The sequence below is a fragment of the Diadema antillarum genome, unplaced genomic scaffold (genome assembly GCF_040938485.1).
Source record: "Diadema antillarum isolate AM-2024a unplaced genomic scaffold, OU_Dant_1.0 seq00001400_RagTag, whole genome shotgun sequence".
NCBI lineage: Eukaryota > Metazoa > Echinodermata > Echinoidea > Diadematoida > Diadematidae > Diadema > Diadema antillarum.
In genome coordinates, this window is record NW_027272155.1 from 332,494 (window position 1) to 353,932 (window position 21,439).

At 38.2% G+C, this 21,439-nt stretch overlaps 1 long non-coding RNA gene across 1 annotated transcript; it reads right to left on the reverse strand.

The window, feature by feature from the left end:
- Positions 1–4,475: 4,475 nt before the first annotated feature.
- On the reverse strand, positions 4,476–10,342 carry LOC139709039 (uncharacterized). The gene is made up of 4 exons (XR_011709389.1): positions 10,273–10,342; positions 6,526–6,581; positions 6,012–6,099; positions 4,476–4,835 (listed from the first exon to the last, which is right to left on the reverse strand). It is a non-coding gene; the product is annotated as an uncharacterized lncRNA (long non-coding RNA).
- Between the last annotated feature and the right edge of the window lie 11,097 nt (positions 10,343–21,439).

Sequence of the window (21,439 nt, forward strand, 5' to 3'; positions counted from 1 at the left end):
AGTAGTAGCAGTAGCATCAACAGTGGTAGTACTAGTAGCAGCAGCAGTGGTAGTGGTATTGAGATAATGGTAAAACAAATTTTTAATACTCCTTTTTTTTTAAATAAGAAGAATGAGAGGAACAACAAGGAGAAAGATAATAAGAGAAAGACTGAGGATAAAATAAGTGTGAGAAGCAGCTGATCAAAGAATTAGAGTAAAACATGGAACTGTAATTACTGAGTATATCTATTGCCCACCAACAACCCTTGTGACAATCAGGTAGCACCATAGAGATGTATACTAAAGTGTTCTTAGTATATATCTCTATGGGTAGCACCCACTGCGGTACTATACGGTGTTTGGAATGGATCGATAGTTGCGCTTTGCGGAGTTCTGCACTCATTGTCCAATAGATGGCGCTATTCTAGCACGTACAGAGTCACCCCGTAGGCATGCCCGATGACGAGTACTAGTACATCTAGCTGGTATGAAACCGACTGTCCCAAGAATTAGTCATAGTTGAGGGAGTAACAAGAATATCACTCTTCTAATGTGTACAGGCCGAAAAAATTAATTTCATAACACTTAAAATCAAGCAAAATCAACGAAAAGAAAGAATGTCTATCTTTAGTGTGTCATCGTAGCAAATCTTTGGGAAGTCGTTATTCAAACAGTTGTTTGTTTGTTTGTTTGTTTGTTTGTTTGTTTGGGGGGGGGGGGCTTTCATTCCCTCTCTTAAAGGTAACCATCACTATGTAATTTCATCTTCAAAATTATTTTGATATACAGACGTTTTTCCCATTCTTGGACTTATCAATTCATAAGCATTTTAGTAAAGTTTTGTGTGAAGGTAAATGGGAAGACATTATCACTAACTCCATCTTGAAGTATGTATTGTCAAAGAAATCATACATTTTAGTTCTTGTGAAGAATGTACACATTGAATTTTAACAGCTTACCTTAAAATTGTATCCTTTCCTATCACATTTCAATTAAATTTAGTTAGTGATTTTGCCCTGCCATGTTGTAACTAAGGACCTATTTGAGAAATATCAATATATCGCACAAAAATATTAAAATTTGGGTATCCGTTCTAATATTTGACCTTCAACTGTGACTATGAAAACTTTCACCTGGACTTTCATCGAATTTTGCCATGTTTGTGGACAATTCAATACCTATTCCCTTCTTATGTCAACGAATTTTGCTCCGATGTAAGATATGCAGAGAAAAGGGCCAATGTGCCAATATGATAATGAAAAGGTGATAATGTTTGCAGCAATATCCCCCTCCTCATAAATGGGCTGAAGAATGTGTATTTATCATCATCGCTCTTATCATCGTATAGTATTACATCAATTATACAGCTGTATGGAGCTTTGACAGTATTACATTAATTGTGGTTACTGTGGCACAACTGGAAAATAACCAATAGGCTACGAGTATTGCTATCACAACTACAACTGTTGCAATTTTTGCCATCATGAAAAATTTCTTCATGAAATGGACTCAAAACTCTTTATCATCTACAATATCAAAGCAATTTTCAGTCATTCTGATGTTTTGAGCCTTCATTGACAAGAATTGAATGTGAAGCAAATTCGCTTTGCCACTTATTTCGATGTATAGTTTTGTTTTTGTTTTGTTTTTTGCACAATGACATAATCTGAATCAAAACTACTTCATCTCACTTGCATATATAACAAAATGAATTATGTGAAGGTGGTCAATATTGCCCATGTGTAATTTGAAATACATGTGGAATTTTCTCTTTTCTGGTAAATTTCACAAAATTTTACTGCAGTATTTATTTGGTCTTTGTTTTGTAATATGTAAGTTTCAAGCCTAGAGTGGAGTGCCCTTTGAACATACAATGGCTACAAAGAAAATGTTGAAGAGAGACATCCAAATACACGTAGTGTCGTCATATGCAATACTACACACAGACACAGACACAGACACACACACACACACACACACACACACACACACACACACACACACACACAAAATGCCCCAATGTCAAGGTTTATTCTCTAACTCACACTGCCAGACCAGTACAAATAACTCGCTGCTATAATACAGAGTTTGCAAGACATCTCCAAAGATTTACTGTACAAATGATCCAAATCTTCATACTTGCACAGATATAGACAATGTGAACCACTACACGTCTGTTCTCTGACCCATACTCTGACGTCAGGCCATTGTCTCCTGGCTTGACTGCAATTTGTCGTCAATGTCAAAAATACAGTGTATGACATGAAATAAAAGAAATGACCGAAAAACATCTTGGTACAATGTAATGGCATCTATTCACTCTTTGCACAATTATGCTTCTCTGAAGCCCCATAAGATCTGGGCAGCATATTTTTCCCCGTTTAATTTCTTGGATCACTCTCTCATTTCATGATTTTGATTTAGTCCAAAACTATTGAATATACACCAAAAATTCTTGAAATGATAGACTGTATAGTGACAGCAAAGACACTGGAAATAGATGCCCAGCTCAATTATTCTGTCATTGTCACATGCAGAAATAGTGGAAATAACATTCAAATGATGCTTCAAGTTGCTGTGTGTTTTACTTGTGAAGCACAGCTTTTCTTATCCTCTAAATTTCCTGCTGACCACTGAAAGGACAAATTCCTACTTTTTGTCTCTATCAACACATGATGCTAAAAAAAAAAAAAAAAAAAAAAAAAATGATTAAACACTCTACATGACCTTAATCTATGGCTATACTGTTCAACCCAGGGAACAGATGTTCATTGTTCCCAAACTAAATACTTGTATGAAACTCAATGACTGCTAGAAATGGATAAACTATTTCACAGTTGCTGCTATTTTTGTGTTCTTTGAGCGTGTTTGTTTTCTTCCATCTCAACCTTCAACGAGAAGTCCTGACGTCCTGACGGGTATGTTTTCACAGAATGGAAATAACATTTTCAACACACAAAGATTGAAGATACATGTACAAAGTGTATATCCAGTTATTCAGGGGCAGGGTAGAGAAGATCACTGCTTGATAGGGAGAGGGAGTTAGACAGGATATCATTTCAAATATCATACATGTATTGACATCAACGTCAATATCATTGCCACTTACTACACATTCTAGATTTCATAGACATTTCACACAGAGAAGTACCTGAAATGAGTGAATGAACAGAGAAGCACACAAACTTGATGTACCCTGAATCAAGGCATTGCTCCTCTCATTTCTCTTGCATCTGACTTGCCTTTCATGGAATCTTGTTCAGCTAATCAGTACATTGCAGAACAGATCAGATGGAAACTACAGTGCTCTCCCGTTAGAACAAACACAGTTATAACAAAACTCCTGTTACAACGAAGCAAAACTGTAAAACATTATGCCGCAACATTATCCGCTCTATGTATTCTTACTGTTTATTTGTTAGGCTGAAACAAAATTTCGAGACAAAGAAAGAAAACTGCCGGTCCCCGAGGACTTCATTATAACGGGAGTCCACTGTAGACACAAGCAAAAGAAGATCCACTGCCAGACCCAAACTTGATATTCCTACTGCTATTTAGCAATCTCACAAGATGCGATCCAAGTTCTACAGACAATGTCATAAATGTGATGCAACTCTTTGTGTTGCATCACTGCAGAGAAATTGCAAATTCAACTACAGCTATAGGTGGAGGAACATCTACATTGTATTTCACTTGCCATACTTTGGTATCATCGAATCAGCCAAGCACAACTGAAATAGGAAAAATTTTAGTACACGTTAATACCACTCGCAAGACTTAAGCCCAACTCAAATCCTGAATAGGGCATAAATCTATCAGCAGAATTTAGGCTACTGGTTATACTTCCAGTCATTATACACACATTTTCAAGACAGTGCCAAATAAGGTGTGTAGATATTCAGCATTTAGGTCATCACTTTATGAGAGACAGTTGATTGTCAAATTCACTCTTGAATGGTCTCAATGATTCAACTTGACAGAAGTAAACAGTATTTGGTTTCAGGATGCAAAAGTGGAACAAAACTGGTTAAAATCACGGCGAAATTTAGGTGCATAAAGAAGGCTTCATGCCCAGGGATGCGCATCTATCTAAATAGAGACAATTATTTAGAGACATGATGCACTGGTGTGGGCAGTAATTGATAGGAATGCATCTTCTGTCAAAAAACAAACAAACAAAACAAATGTTGACAGAGATTCAGAGCTTAAAGGGATGGTACAGCATTGGTTGAGGTGAGGATTCAGCTTTTAACTTTTTGCGAGATACTTAGAAACCACTTCATGAAATATTTAAGAACATACAATTCTAAGAGGAATTCAAAGTTTATTTGATGAAAATCAGTTTTGCAATGGCTGAGATATCCAATAACAAAGTAAAACAGAGCAATCCCAGTTAAAGGTGGGGCCCACCTTTTAGCAGGATCGCTTTGTTTTGGATATTTCATCCACTTCAAAACCAATCTTCATCAAATAAACTTTGAATTCCTATTAGAGCTATATGCTCTTTAATATTTCATAAAGGTTTCTCATTATCTAAAAAAAAAAATCATCATTAAAAAACATTGGAAAACTGAAGCCCCATCTCAACCGAAACTGTACCATAAGAGCTTATAGTATATTTCTGAAATGAAGAACTTTAGTCTCGTCTGCAAGGCTTTTCCACATTGATGCTGTCTTGCAACACTCTCAGTCCACGGGGGTCAAATCCTCGTACACCGCTAACGGCAAAGTCTGTAAATATGTCCATGTAATGTTCCAAGCAGCAATCGTCATAATCTTGGTTTGGTAGTTCTCCTATGATGTGTGGTGCTGACGATGTTACTTCTTTCCTGACTTTTTGATTCCACTACCGCCTGTCATTGAGAGAAATTGAATGAGAACTGGGCTTATAATCACAAGCATGTGAGGAGCAGACCTACAATGTACTTCACAGGGAAGAATGAAACAGTATGAATGGACAGACAAAGTAATATAGCATAAAAGACTAATAGTATGCATTATGTATTTCGTGTATGTTTCAAGTACTGGTATTATTTTTGTATTGATATTTCATGAATTTTGCAGGCCGGCTGACATTCCTTAAAATTAACAACTTGTTTGACACAAACACTGTGTATTTTTTCCTCCAAGGAGGGAAATCACTGACTTTTCTCCAGAAAAGGGATGATTCTTATATTTCATTCTGTCACTGCCTTTCTCATCCCTGCATATTCAAGCACTAGCAGAATTGTCTTATGAAGCCCAATTCACTAATGTTACACTAGCAAAATATATACCAAAATATAACACGTGTATCCAGTACCTTACCTACAGCAGCACCGAAGAGACACAGAAACACTTGTCAGATGACGGACTATGTTTCCCAGCAGGTTGCATGCAATCTTTAAATTGTGACTAAACATCTTGTGCAAGCGGCCAAGTGCAATATACATTAGGATCCGTACAGTAATTCTTAATTAGTTTCAGTATTTCATGAAAATAACAACAGCAAATCCACATAGCTAATATAGGGAGAAAGCATACAATATAGACACGAATCTCTCAGTTACACAGTTGTCCATGGCTGGTGACTCATATCGAAACACTTATATGGTCAAATATCTCTGATCACAGTATGTGCGGTATACCCATGCAAAAATCACCTCCCTCCTCATTTCAAGTTATCTTGCATGGCTTGCATCCAATAGGCTGATTCTGTGACGCGCTATGTGTATTTTTGGCATGGGCAGTGCCATTACTGCGGTGTCTTAGCCGACCCCCCCCCCTCCCCTCTCCCCCATCCCCTTCCGCGCGCGGAATGAAAAACTGATGCATGGTTGTTTTAGCCAATAGGCGTCTCGTACTGAGTGCACGAACACTTGCTTAGTGCGCGAACCTTTGTTACAAGTGCGCGATAAACATGTTGCCCGGGGGTGGGGGAGGGGGGTCGGCTAAGACACCTCAAAATGAGCTCATGGCTGCGCCCAGTGCCACAAATTGTCTGCTGCCCTCAACGAACCCGAATCGGTCTATAGGTCAATAAATCTCACCCATGGGTCCTTTCTTTTGTGCCTTTGCTTGGGCTTCCTTCAGTTTCTTCTGTTCCTCTCGCATTTTCTGCTTGTGTGCAATATCATCCTGCATAAGTGAATTACAAAACAAACAAAAAAAGGATAAAGTCCACGAGAGAAGTTGTTACGTTGTACTTAACAGGGCCGCCGGAGCGTTTTAAAAAGTGGGGGGGGGGGGGGCACTTCCAGGTTTCTTCAGCTGATAAGCACACACACACACACACACACACACAAAATGTCTTCAGCGCAAAAACATAACCTTATCATGCTCACACTTCAAGGTCTTTATTTCTTTCTAGTGCCACTTACGCACTTCCGAGGTAAAAAAAAGTGTGTGTGTGTGTGTGGGGGGGGGGGGCAAAGTGGTGACACCTTATGTATTCCTTTGTATGGTGCAAAGTTTTATCATTAAAATTGATCATGGGCATATGGCAAACACTTTACCTTATTCATCCCCCCATAGTTGGAGGGGAAAGGAAAATAGAATTATTACCTCATCTTCATCTCCTTTCTGCTTCTTGGCCTGCTTCAGAGGCTTCTTCTTTCCTCCTTTTATGTGAAAAACAAAGAAATGTAAACCGGTAAAACTAAAAAACAAATACATGACAATTGTCAAACATTCCATATAATGTCATGGACGAACATCTCACCAGGATCTGATCTTTGTGCCATCACTGGGGTTAGGAGGCCACAAGGTATGAGACAAAATACTCATTTGAGCAAACTTTGAAGAAGGCTTGTACCATTATCATCAAGAATTCTAGAAAGCGAATACAACACATGGAAATCACTGTTAATCGTTTTGTGGCACCGACTACTTTGCTTTTGTAGCTGCTGCCTGCTACATGCACTTACAGTTTGACTTCGACATTTCTTTAAAAGAGTTTAATACTCCCAAAGTTAATCTGTTGCAGTGCAGTGAGATACAGGGGAAACTCGGTATAACGAACACTGCTATAACGAGATATCGGTTACTACGAGGAAATTTTCCCGGTCCCAAATTTCCTTCCACACAAGTCTGTGTAAAATGTTACTCTTATAGCGAGATCGGCTATAACGAAATAACTGCTATAACGAGATAAATTTGTGACTTCCAAACAAAGAAAAACATAGCCAATCAAACCTGTTATAGCGAGGTAAAGCAAAATGTCTTCGGGTAAAGCTTCACTTCGCCTGTACAATGTATCACCTTCCGAGATTGTAAAGCTCGATGCGCCAAAAACTGTCTTGTACAAACATAATCCTCAGTTCACTCCAGCTAGCACCGCATGTTATGTTGTACGTGTATGTGTGTGTGTGTGCACACACTGATACATGCAGAAAATGTGGTGGGACGGCCATATGTTAATATGACATCAACATGACGTTTAGCAGGTGTGAGGCAATCTGATGCTGTGATTGGCTTTCTACGTAGGGAATTCCCCTTCTTCACACACACGCAGTCATATTGTACATACAGAATGTCTCACATACACACACAGCGTTGTGCAGACTATATTCCACACACACACCCATACCATAACCACATACCAATCCACATACGATCTTGACACAATCGCAAGCTATATGAAATTACAAATTCAAACATCTACAATTACTAAGAAGCACATTCTTGATATTGGATTTCATTGGTGAAAAACATCTTCTTACCCATAAAGGTGAGTAATTCCCTCACACACATTATCAAGCTATCAGTATTGATTTATAGATGATGGGTAGTCCCACATGTGCAAATTAATGTCTTTATGGTATGCTTTTTTTATGCCTACTGATATAACGAGATATCGGCTATAACGAGGAAAATGACTCGGTCCCGACCATCTCGTTATATCAAGTTTCCACTGTACTGTAAAATTGGCAATTTTCCAGGACAACAAGAAGCTAGCACAAAATTAAAAGCATGCAAATTTTTTTGCCTGCAGTATGTTCCATTAGTCGATGTCTTGATTCCGCGGAATTAAAAACAGGTGAAATTCTTCTTATCTGTACCTGGTCAAGCGCGAAAAATTAGCTGCACAAAAATATCCACTTTTACAGTACAAAGAGAACTTTGGAAAAGTAGAATCAAATACAGTGTGGCACTAATGCACATTTGTATCCGTGGATGCACAATGTAGGTATCTAAAATTCTACTATGAACCAAATTGCACCAGAATCACAGGATATTCCATAGCTTATTTCCAATCACTCAACTGATTTTGAATCAAATCTGTTGTTGGAAAGCGCCAATATCAATGTAAACTTTCATGCCATCACTCGAAACAACTCACTGTTTGTGAGAGATCAGGGTGTACGCTGCCTGCACAATCTGAAACTGAAGTTTGTCATGTTATATTATGTGATGTATCTTTCAAGTGAACATAGCCGAGACTCAATGCAGGAGGTCACTACAGGTGTATCAATGTACAATGAATGTGGCAAATTGAAAAATGTCGGTTCAGAAAAGTGTATTTGTATGTCTGTTTGTCTGTTTGTTTGTCTCTGCCTGTCCGTCTGTCTGTGTGTGGTTTTGTGCGCTCTACGAATTGCATTTCTCAACAGACTTCATTCAACTCACTGTAATAAAATCATTTGTACATTGATTTCTAGCTCCCAGCTGCTAGTACCGGTACTTAAAAGATTTGTTATCATTTGGTCATGATTCCCTGATATTACTGACGTCTAACTTCAGTTTCATACTGTGTCGGCAGTGTACATCACAATTGCTTGTGAAGACGGAGGAGTTTTGAGCGGCGACATGGAAGTACAAGCCAGTGGGCCAAATGATATTCACTAAAGTGCTGAATATCATTTGTCACACTGACTTGTACTTTGTTGATTATTGGTTTAAAAAAAAAAAAATCACATCAAGGTTTGACCTTCTGTGCTAAAATTTGACCACACACAAAGCATACAATGAGGCAGGATATGGTCGGAATATGGCCCGAGCTGCTTGCTTCACAAGCTACAGTACAAGTGAACAACCAACAATGAATGTCAATCATCATAATGTTGATGTACATCATAGACTATTATTACAGTATTAAAGGTCCAGTTTACCTTTGGAATCAGTTATTTCAAAAATGTTCAAGGTATCACATTTGATTCATATGTGTAGGTCTGTTGTGTCATAAAACATCCTACCATATAAAATTTTTGCAATAAAGCCTAAAATATAAGGAGATATCAGTGTTTTTCTCAATAAACCGTAACTGTATACGCTTTAGTCTGGAACCATTTTTATTATAACTATTGTTTATATTTTGTGTATTTAACAACATTTGACATCGATTATACGGATTCAAATTTTTACAGTAGTTGTTTCTATCCCTAACTCACATTTTAGAACAATTTAAAGCACTACTGCTGGGTTTTTGTTTCATCTGCAAATGGTAAATTATGCCTTTAACTAGGCTTTCTACTCTAGGCTCTTTTTCTATGGTTGGTACATATGTTTATACTTTGACAGTGTCTTCATGAGTGACACGACTAGAGAAGTAAACACTTAAAGAACATTTGTTTGCTGTTGATGATATTGATAATATTCATAACCTTGTCCTTGATAATCCCAGGCAAGGGGCAGGGCACTGTTGACTGTAACCAGTATCGCAGTAACACAACACAAACTTGCCAGTGTTGGGGTCATAGTCCCTGGTCACTGGTGGTGCAGTTATCCCAATAAATGAGGCTTTTGACTACAATAATTGTAAAATTTAAATCTAAATTTAAAAATTTTATCTTTTGTCTTTTCTTGAATAGGCTAGACACAGAGAAACATTTTCCCATCAATCCATCTCCACTTCCATCATGGGTTCAGCCCCTTTTGTAGTATGGAAACTAACCCCGTCGCGGGGCGCTGTAACACAGTACCTTTACGGTACGTATTTGTCCGTATGGGGTCGCTGCTGCGGTTATATGGAAACATGACCACTTGACTGCGTGAAAATGTCTCCAAAACAAGTCTAGGAATGTGATGTGGCTAAGTGCCACGAGTTACGAGATCGAGATGGGAGGCAATGCAAAGCTGAAGAGCATGCAAATAGACTGTGCCGTATATTTTACAACTGGGAAGCACTGTGCTTGTGTAGTCCCACCTATACATTTTTGCGTGTGGGTTTGGTACAGACAAAGCAAAGACAATAAAGTGCTCTGCCGCTATGATTGATTCATGGTATGGGCAGATGCGACAAAACAGTAATTGATAAGCACATGATTCCTGGTGTCTGATGAATTCACCAATACCTAAAACAATTCTTCTTACCTTCTCTTCCCGACATTTTCTTGAATCTAACGTTCCTACCCCTGCTGAAACTCCTGCACGTGCTGTAATACCAAATCCTATTGGCGCTAACATATCCTCAATTGACGCCGGTCTTCGTCATTAACGCGCCCAATTATGATCAGGGTCACGTTTTGAGCAGATAGCTAAACTAGCCCAAAAGCTGCAGAAACACCGCACAATACAACTTTTCGCGCCACTCCCTAAGAGCATCCCCACATTTGTTTCGTTTGTAACCACGGAGTGTAAACAGCTCCAAGTTTTTCGAGGGGGGGGGGGGGGGGGGGGGGGGGTGGGGTGGGGGTGGATATTGACAAGGGTACCGGGTGTATATAAGGAGATCAAATTTATTTTCTTTTCGAGATTTTTTTGTGTGTTTCTTTTACAGTTGCTAAAATATAGGGACGGTTTATGTTCAAGCAGAAAACAGACTTGTAAAGTGAGCGTATGATCGGAGACACAATGCATCTTTAGTCAAACAAGCATAATCCTCAGTATCGCACACATTGGTAATGATACTCAGATGTGATAACACTCCCAGATAACCACATGTCTGTTTGGTTGTTTGTTTGCTTTTTTTTTTGTGGTTAGGAATTATATCAAATTTACATGAAAACGTAATTAGTACGAAACTTCAGGATTCCACAACTTTCTTATTTCTGATGATTCCTGATTCTGTCGAAAACTCTAAAGCGTCGCAACGGTTTGTTTGAGTGTTTGGCCATTCAAGCCAACTAGAGCTTTTGCATTGTGGATTTTCACATTAGATTTTGTCATGTAGGGATTAGTTCAGGGCCGGTGCTAGATTTTTGAAAGTGAAGGGGCCCAGTTTATGGGAACAGGGACGCAGATGGAGACATTTTGGATGATCCAGCTGTGACAAATATAAAAGAAACGACATTCTTCAGGTGTTAATCGGCTGACAAGCAAAAACGAAAACAAAAACAAAACAAAACAAAACAAAACAAAAACAAGCAAAAGCAAACAAAAACAAAAACAAAAGGCTTACCATGCATTTTCCTTCTGGCACTTCCGGGCTTAGCAAAAACAAAACAAAACAAAACAAAAAGCCTGAAAAAATCCCCGCTGTGGATACATTATCCTACCAACATCGGCTAACAAGCTTCACAGTTTTTGATGCCACTCCTCTAACAACATTGGCTCCAAGATTTAAAAAAAAAGAAGTCAAACCCCATTTTTTTTTTTGAATAAAAAGAGGGGGCAAGTGTATGAAAAGACATTATGTATTCCTTTGTATTCTGAAAAAAAAAAATGTGTGGGGGAGGTGATAGGTTGTAATGGAATGAGATCTTTCCCCATTAATCGGTTGAAAAATTTCCTTGGATTCTAGATTTGGCAGGGAAAAAATACTCATAAACAAAGTCATTTTCATCTGATGAAACAATCCAGTTTTTCGAAACCATGGAAAAGAAAAAGCATGCCATTATTGTTTGAATGGTATTAGTTTAATCCAGTTTAGTTCAGTTCAGTCAATTTATTTCATATTTCCACATTTTTCAATGGCATTACAATCGCCTTGACATTGGTACAACCCCACAACAAAATTAATAAGAATATCATACAAAGGTGCACAACCACGTGTTAAGATTGCACATTACATCAAAATTAATAAAGTACGTATTGAACATCACAAAATGCTAATGGTCATACTTTGGTACGAACGTATCCAGAAGGAGTAACAGAAAAAGGGGCCTCCATCCATGAAAGCTAGCTTGTAAAACTGCAAGGTCCCCAAACTCACGGGAGTATCTAGTGAAAAGCGGAATTGATCATTATTTAAAATGTTAAAGAAGAAATAATGCAGGTGCTTCCAAGTGACAGGTATATACTCTCTCAATGACAGGCGTGTGTTTGACCTTTGTTGTAAAATCAAATTGAAGCAAACTTTCTTCATTCCTTTGTTAACATTTTGTTTGATTTGATATATGATTTCAATGGTATTAAATTGTTTGCTTGTTTGTTTTTCTTTTCGATGAAATATGAAAATGAACAATATATAAAAAACAGTATAGCAACACTTCAGATCATTTGATAGTGATCCTTACCATTCAATTTTGTATACGATAAAGCAAAGTATATAAAGTTATACAAACTAATCATAGATATGAAAATGGGAGAATAAAATAACAGAGACCGACATCATAAGCGGAGCTTGATGCGGAGCCTGATCCGATCCGAAAACAACATAAAGGGAAAACGAACATTAAATTTGGGAGAAAATACACGTAATTTCTTAAAGGCATAATTTACCATTTGCAGAAGAAACAAAAATCCAGCATTGGTGCTTTGAAATAATTCTAAAATGTGAGTTAGGGGTAGAAACAACCACTGTAAAAACTACAATCAGTAAAATCAATGTTAAAGGGATGGTACAGTATTGGTGGAGATGAGAATTGAGCTTTTAACTTTTTGCGAGATACCAAGAAAACACTTATGATATAGTACAGAGCATACCATTTTAAGAGGACTTCAAAGTTTATTTGATGAAAATCGGGTTTGGAATGACTGAAACATCCAAAAACAAAGGAAACCAAAGCAATCATAATAAAGTGTGGGTCCCACACTTTATTAGAATCGCTCTTTTTGGATGTCTCAGCCATTTCAAAACCAATTTTCATCTAATAAATGTTGAATTCCTCATAGAATTACGTGCTTTTTCATATTTCAAAAGAGGTTTCTCATTATCTCACCAAAAATGTTAGAAACCTGAAATTAGGTCTCAACCAAAACTATACGATCCCTTTAAGCATTGTTAAATATACAAAATGTGAACAATGCAGACTAAACCGTCTACAGTTATGCCTTTTTGAGAAAAATACTGATATCTCCTTATATTTTAGGCTTTATTGCGAAAGTGTTATGGGATGTTTTGTGGTATCTACAAGAGACCTACACATATGCATCAAAATAAATGTGATATCTTCAACATTTTTAAAATCACTGTCCCCAAAGGTAAATAGGACCTTCAAATGTTTATGTGGCAAATATTTGCATTGAGCAGAGAATACACACAAAACAACAAGCTTGTTCAACTTCAATAGCTCATACCTGATACATGTCAGAACAATATTATTGGGTTATAGTTTACATTCCATGTTTAAAATAACAACAGTCAACATAGTATCGAGAGGGAGTGGGGGTATTGTGCATATAGCATCGTGTTGCTTTGTTCAGAGAGGAACATACCACGATCATTGCAACGGATACTGAAACATTTTATTCAGGATTGGCATTGTGTACGTGGGGGTCTGAACTTTGACCTCCCCCTTCTTTGCTCGGTACCCCTTTTATAGTGTTAACAGCAACAATAGACAAAATGGCACAAACAACGAGAACACACCAACGGAAACGCGTATATTCATTTTGTATAATGTGCGTAAAACATGGGTGACTATCTTGCATTTGAGTCTACTTGCGCAAAATGGTACCTTGCAATTAAGTTTCCATTGCTTTAATCAGGTGATAGCGTTTTCATTTCTTTCAAACTTGTAGCAGATACAGGTGATGTAAAAACAAGAACCTCCACAAAAGTGACTATTTATAGTTGAACAATATCTGGCAGAAGACTTTGTGCTAATATCCGTTCAACAAGTGGTGTATGTGGGTTAATGCACATCAATATGTTACAGCCATATTAACCTTGAATGGTAATTACTGTGCGTGGCGTGTATTCAAGTTTATTCATCATCATCAGTACCAGGCGTTAAATTTGCCCTCTGAATTGCCTAAAATTGTTTTGTTAATGACATAAAAGAGAGAGAGAAATTCAGGGAGAGAAAAAAAAGACAAAAAAAAAACAGCCAGAAAATCACACCATGAAGCAAAGATACAGTGGAACTCAATTTTGAGTGATCGGCCATGTGTAGTAAAACAAAATCATGTGACTTGGTCGCTATGACAACTGTGTATACCTAGGTCTGTACAGTCCAGTATAGGTGATGTAGGTGGTATTTTGTCGTTGTAAAATAATATTTTGATAATGTCACTTTTCGCAATGATCGACGATAAATCGTACTTCGTATTCTCTGTCGATCAATGTTTTGCAACCAATCAGCACGATCCGAACAGGGTTTGTTTTTCCCCTGCTTGCTCCCATCCCCTCCCGACAATTCACAGTCCCCCCGCCCCATGCAAGCACCATGTTATCGACTAACGTCTTGGGATCAAAAGGTGATGCTGTTATCCCTCCCATGGAGTCTGCTATCGACTTCCATTCACTCTGTTCGCTCACCCTGCTCCATTTACTACTCCATTAACCCCCTTATACCATTATATGGAATCGCACCTGACGGGGACCGGTGCGCATACACAGAAGTCAAGGAATAATATCGGAGTTTACAGGGAACCATGAGTGGTATTGTTTGTTACTCAGACAGTGCGGAAGTATCACGTCGCCACCACGAAGTTATACTCGAACGCAACATGTCAGTTTGATATGATTACCTTCATCACTTCATACTATGTTATTCGACGTTTTCTCAGCAAGCAACTGGCAGATCTAGAACTTTACAACATTGGCGCTTGGATTTGGAGACACGAACATCATTCTGTGATTCAGCCTATTTGAGATCGGCACGGGTGCACATGGGAGAACATGGAGTCGACTGAACTGTAGGATTCCTAATCGAATTCGTTTGGAACGTTATTGCAACAAACTCTAGGAGACCAGAACTGACGAACAGAAGGAGGTGTCGACCCCCCTCCCCTCCCCTCCCCATCACATAATTTCTCAGGTATAGGGTTTGTGGATGTAATACATATCGAGTATCATGCTCAGCGTCTGTCGTTTGTTTTGGCGCGGATGCCATTATGATCACGTCGTCTGCGTGGTCATGCCCCATCCCTAGACGGTAACCATGGGCGATAATCCCGGCTTGCCTCCCCTCCTCCCCCGCCCGGGGTCCGGGGGTGGATCCGTGGCAATCAGTCGCTACCAGCCGTCACTGTTTTGCGGGGACCAAGGGGAAAGCATGTCTATCATAGGCCAGGATATATTTGCGGCTCCGGAGCTGCCGGAGATAGTCGGTAAGATTTTGAAATTCATTTCTCATCTCGAAGAAAGATTTTAAGTTTATTCGGTCTCACAACATTCCGGCTACATCACACAGCACCAGTCTGCACCACCTCAAGTTACCTGCCTACCACTGTACAAACACACCTGCAATATAGCTGTGATGTATGATATTAATTTTAACCCCATATCTATGAAAGCCTTGGTAGGCCTTATAGTCCTGTGCGAAAATGTCTAAGAACTTCAGAATCCGGCAGAAAAAAAAAAGGCTTATATAGTGAAGAACTTTAAAATGAGGCCAGCCTTTCTTTCTTGACAATATTCATCCTTTTCCCCACTTCATTCACTACCACACTTGTCTTTTTCTTCTTTTCTGTCTCTATTTCTTTGTTTTTTGATCTCCTTTTCTTTCTCTTGTCCTTTGTTATCATCTTCAGATGATTACTACACATTATAAATCCGCAGGACGAAACGTAAACGGTTACGATTTCACACCAAAAACTCGATATGATTCCAATTATCAGCGCATATATAGGCCTACATGAACATTTTATATTTAGTTTGTTTATAAGCTGCATTGTACACCGTATTTACTTAATTTTATTTTGAGAAATATGAAAAACTTTAGTGCAATGAACTGAACATCATTTCAGCCTTGATACCTCCACGAAAAATCTATGATGCACAATGTGTAACTGGTACACAGGTAGACTATACAGTATACAACACTTCCTTTTTTCCTACAGATTCAAAGTGTGTTTATTGTGACGGCCCCTGCAACGTGAACCATCACGAACGTGAAAATACAACAGTTTACTGTATTTGTGCTTGTAGATGATTCATTAATGTTGTCTAAATACTTGTTTTTCTTTAGAAAATTTTATTTGGGCCAAAATCGGTGTAATTGTATGTTCGTTTGTAGTCTACATTGTATAAAAAAGTTGCAGAATTAATAAACTGAAAAATGAAATTGAAATAAAATTCCATTCCTTTCAGGATTTATTTCATATTTCAACAGAAGGCAAACGAACAAGGTATGCAAATGACCTGACGATATAACAGTGAAATCAATTAGCAAATATCGTTCTTTTAAAACAAGACTTGCCATAATGGTGACCGGTAAGTTTAAGAAATATTCAGAGGAGGGACCTATAAACTGAAAAACGGTGCTGTAATGTGCGGGTAGAAAATCCTCTAATCCTCTTTAAAAATCCGAATAAATGGACGAGGGATGAATTTACGTATAAATATCATGTTTATAACCCACAATTCAAGAAAGGAAATTCAGGACAGATTAAAAAATCTTGATCCATTGAAATTAAGACTAATTGATTACTTGTTATCTTTTATTCATAGAGCTGCTCACGAGGGGGATTCCGAGTCGCACAACAATCGCTGACATGATCGGATTGTGTCGTACGACAGTACAGGACATCGAGAGACTGCCTGCAATACACCCATCCGTCATGGTAATCATTTATATAATATATAACCCTCTTTTTTTGCTTGCAAACTCGTTTTTATTGTTAAATTAGTTTGATTGTTAAATTAGTTGGTTGATATCCACCGATTTTCAGTGAATGGCATTGTGTCGTGTTGCGTCGTTTCCTTCGGTTTTTCTTTTCTTAGGGGGAATGATCACTTTAAAATGGCAACCTCATAGTTACATAGATACCGTGATATGGGTGTAGAGTGGAATGGAGTTTAGGGCAGTATGTAAAGGATCCATGATTTATGACAAATGAACAGCAATGTATGCAAAGTTTGCAAAGGAGAATGGTGAACCTAATATGAAGTTTATTAGGCTCATGAGGTCTATTAGGGAATATGTAACAGGTGTGTAAGTTATCAGCCATCCTCGGTGAAAAGCAGTTGCCAAGATAAAGACAGACATCCAAAGAGCACTGCTCAAGTTTCGCCTCTAAACCCCGAAGGGGGTGGGGGGATGCACATTCGTCTTTAATGACGAAGAAACAAGACATAATCCAAACAGACTAAAAGATACAAAGTAGTATATAGGGAGAGTCAATTCCATGATATCAGTGACCGTATAAATCATTGTCGCCAATAACATGACATAATATGCCATTAGCAAAGTATATAGTTAAAGTGCATACTGTAATCATTGCGATATGGCCATGATGGAGAAGAAAAAAAAGTAGGAGACTGCCATCAAAAGTACAGCTTGATTGTTATGACAGCCCAACAGAAGACAACATTCAAATGAGAGAGAGAGAAAACATCCTTACTTCAGGCATTATGATTATTATTACAAGAAGGGGTCAGGGAGTTGTACATACCGCAAGATGGACTTTCAATATGAATGCCTTGACACACATAAAGAAAAATGACACAGGTTGAACTTGGAGGCTTACTCAATAAAAAAAGAACTGATTTATAACTAATTTGCTGCCTACTCATATTTCTATTGAATAACGTTGAGATCTGACATCACATTTTTTGTGCATATAATCAAAGTTACACACCCTGCAACTCATCCGATGCATACTTAAACATGACGAAAGAAAAATCTGTTTTTTGTCACTTGAAATGGGTATTTTGATCATTTTTATTCTTGCTGTAAATTAAATTCGATTCAAAGATGATGATGATTTTATACCACAAATCTTTATTGGAGGAAGATTTTCCTGCGCACTAGAAGCAAGCGAACTGTCAAATGATTTAGGACGTAGTGGGACACACTGGTCGCTGTAATTTCAATTTTCTACCCCACTTTTCAATCAAACTTTACACGCATAACTCATCTGTTGCGTAATGTAAGAACATGGCGAAAGATGAATTGGTTATTGCCACTTGAAATGGGTATTTATGATCAATAGTCCGGTGAATATTGACAAAATGTCAAAATAATGATTTACATTTTAAAGTGTGCTTAGATGCACTTACCTAAACCATGCCTAAACGTTCAATAATCATTGTGAACCCATGATGAAATCGTCGGAATTGATGGATATGTCACATCGTTTTATCACAGTCTTGGATGGTTTTATAGGAATGGTATGTGGATATCACACGGCAAAAGAAATCGGTCGGGATCGGATTTGCATACCAAATGACATAATTCAACTGATACCTCGTTTACAATTTTTACCATCTTTTCCATAAAGGTCACCATTATCAATAACATCAAGAATCAGAAATAAAAAGCAACAACACTTGAATGCATGATTCTTCTGAGTGTGACACTGTAACATATGAAAACTATTGTTAATTCATTATTCAACAAGCCCTGAGAAACAAGTTAAAGTCTTTGTGTCAAGATTATGATTCAGTATCAGGCAGATTTACGATTCCCAGAGAAGGGTTTCTAAATAATGAGAATCTAATCCATGTCATGCTAATAATGGACAGGTAAATATAGAAAGTCACTATATTGGTATCCTACGCCAAGTTTCATGTTATGATTGCTATTGGTTTGAATAAACCCGCAATACCACATGTTCAAAGTGGAACTGAAATTTTGAACATCACTGTCTGCCATGTCTATGTTCATCGCCTAATCAATAATTGGAGAAGGCAATGGCGTGTCCGACTTGAAGTGGATTTTGTACAGCAGGGTATAGTAGGCAGATATGTCGATAATTTCGCAAACATGGCTTTGTTCGTTGCGACGGGACTCTGTCCCGAACACAAAGGCAATGTGCTGTCATGTTTAGATTGAAGGTGTCACGTGAGACTCTCTGGGGCCAGCCCATTGACACCTCGTACAGATTTCATCGATCCCAAATGACCGCCTGGAAATCATAGCTAACGGCGCGTGAAGGACCCGCGCTCGTAAAGAATGCACAATACTGAAAGGGGGTTTGGAAGCACAAGATGTGGGTACATGTTGGGTTTGTTTTAGAAGTCTTTCAGAGAGTCGTGTTTTGGTAGATTCCGCAGCAGCTAATTTGACATTGGGAAGAACGATTGATGCTGTTCGCGTGTTCACGGATCGTGTAATTTGAGACCAGTCTTAACCGCCAAGAACCAAATGCTCAGGGTTAATGACTGCGTGGACATTCTATGCATATTATGCAATGCATCACACTTGCCTGACAATAGAAGGGACTCAGACAAGTTAAGAAAGTGTAAAAAGTGAATTATTTCCTGGAAAATAGAATTACTTGAAGAAATCCCAACAAAATACAGATTTGACCACATGGTCCAACAGTGTTATCTTCAGTAGATGTAAGTAAGGATGTGCTACCGAGAGGGTGATTAACATCACATTATCCTTCACAGGTTATTCTCACCTCCGTCAATGATCAAGAGGTTATATCTTTTATCCTCGTTTGTTTGTCTGTCTGTTTGCAAAATTACTCCAAAAATTATGAATGGGTGTGGATGATATTTTCAGGTAAAGTCGATAATGACACAAGGAACAGATTATTAAATTTTGGTTGTGACCCGGATCATTGCGTTGATCAAAGAATCTCTTTTTTTTGGGGGGGGGGGGGGGGTGGAAATAAGATCTGTGCTCTCCGAGTGCATATCTAGTTTGTTGATATAACTGTACACATAATTATCACTATCATCACTGTCATTATTGTTATTATCATTTATTATCAATATTGTTATTATTACTTTCACTTTTTTAAATGTTATCATCACTATCATCATCAAGAAGAAAACAATATACACGTTGCTATTCAGAAAGTGGATTGCTTCTTTGATTGTAAACTGATCTGATGTTTATGTTCCCAAACACGAGCCTTTCACGCGAAACCTGTGAATTCCACATGATTTCTATTGTAGACATGCCCATGACTGAATGATGCACAGTTGGACCTAATTTCAAGTCATCCATCATTAATATTCCTGCAATTCCGGCTGTAATGAATTACCATAAACAAACCTGTGACATTAGTTTCTTTTCCGCATAACAGGTGAACTTTTTATATAGGCTCTACTTGCACCTTTCTTGTTATTGATAACGGGTCAACCTACCTATATCTTAATCAGAAATTAACCGTCACAGAAAATCGTCTTTGCCGATAAAATTTTTCACGAAAATGAGACGAATGTCGCGTAAGCAAAAGCAAAAACACAATCACAAACAAAACAAAACAAAACAGAACACTGGATACTCCTGACTGTCAAGGAAAGCACCCACTTTTGGATAGCCAAATCAAAATACAAATTTTAGTCATAAAGTGGAGTGACATTTCATACTCGAATATTTTCATATGACCATGGATACCTTTGAGATGTATGGGATTAGTTAATCTCATTCTGTCTTGTCTGCAGCGAGAGGACGACTGTTATAATGTCTGTCACATGTGTAGCCTAACTACTTACCGGATAATATTGTCAGATTTGATGACTCTTGTTACTTGGCAGAGTCTTGCATATCAACTTGGAAATCTTGGCGTGAAGATATTACGACCTAGATGAAGTGTCTAAATCTATTCAATTTTTGCATTACGTCGTCCCGAACTCGCCATGAAACTTGTGAGACGAAGGCTCCCATCGATAATCAGTCTCGCAGACAATCTAGGTTTCTGTGACAGTTAATCCCGCGTTATTGTGTCTAGTCAAAGGACTGCAAATCGATCCGATTCTCCCATCGCCCTTACAAACCGTCCGAGCCCTTTGATAACTCGGCCAGGGCGCATTCAGTGGAGCGATCGATCACAATTATTCATGGTTCACTATCGAATTTTCCCCTTTTCTCGGACAGGCGATAGTTTCTCTTTCTCTCTCTCTCTCGAGGGCCTATCGTTTACCCATGAGTAGTTAGTCGATGTAGTACTTGAAGAGAACTTGCAAGTATTCTTCCCAGTGCAAACGTTGCTTCAACCTATCACGTGCGAGTGGAATTGAGATTGATTTTGCCTCTGGCAATGGTTGGGTTAAGAGGACCAAAGACAGCTGGCACAACTACACCATGGGGGGAAAAATGCAAAAAAGGACAACAATAAACCCCGCCAAGAAACAACAACAAAAACAACGCGTACAAAATGTAACGAGGTGATTTGACAACGTCAGCAATGTCAATTTTGTTAAGATATTGACACAACTTTGCATGGTTGAAAAGTGCAGGATTGTCATAATCTGAGATGACATGCGGCCTAGTTCAAAGTAATGTCATTATGTCAAAATGTCATTATCGCT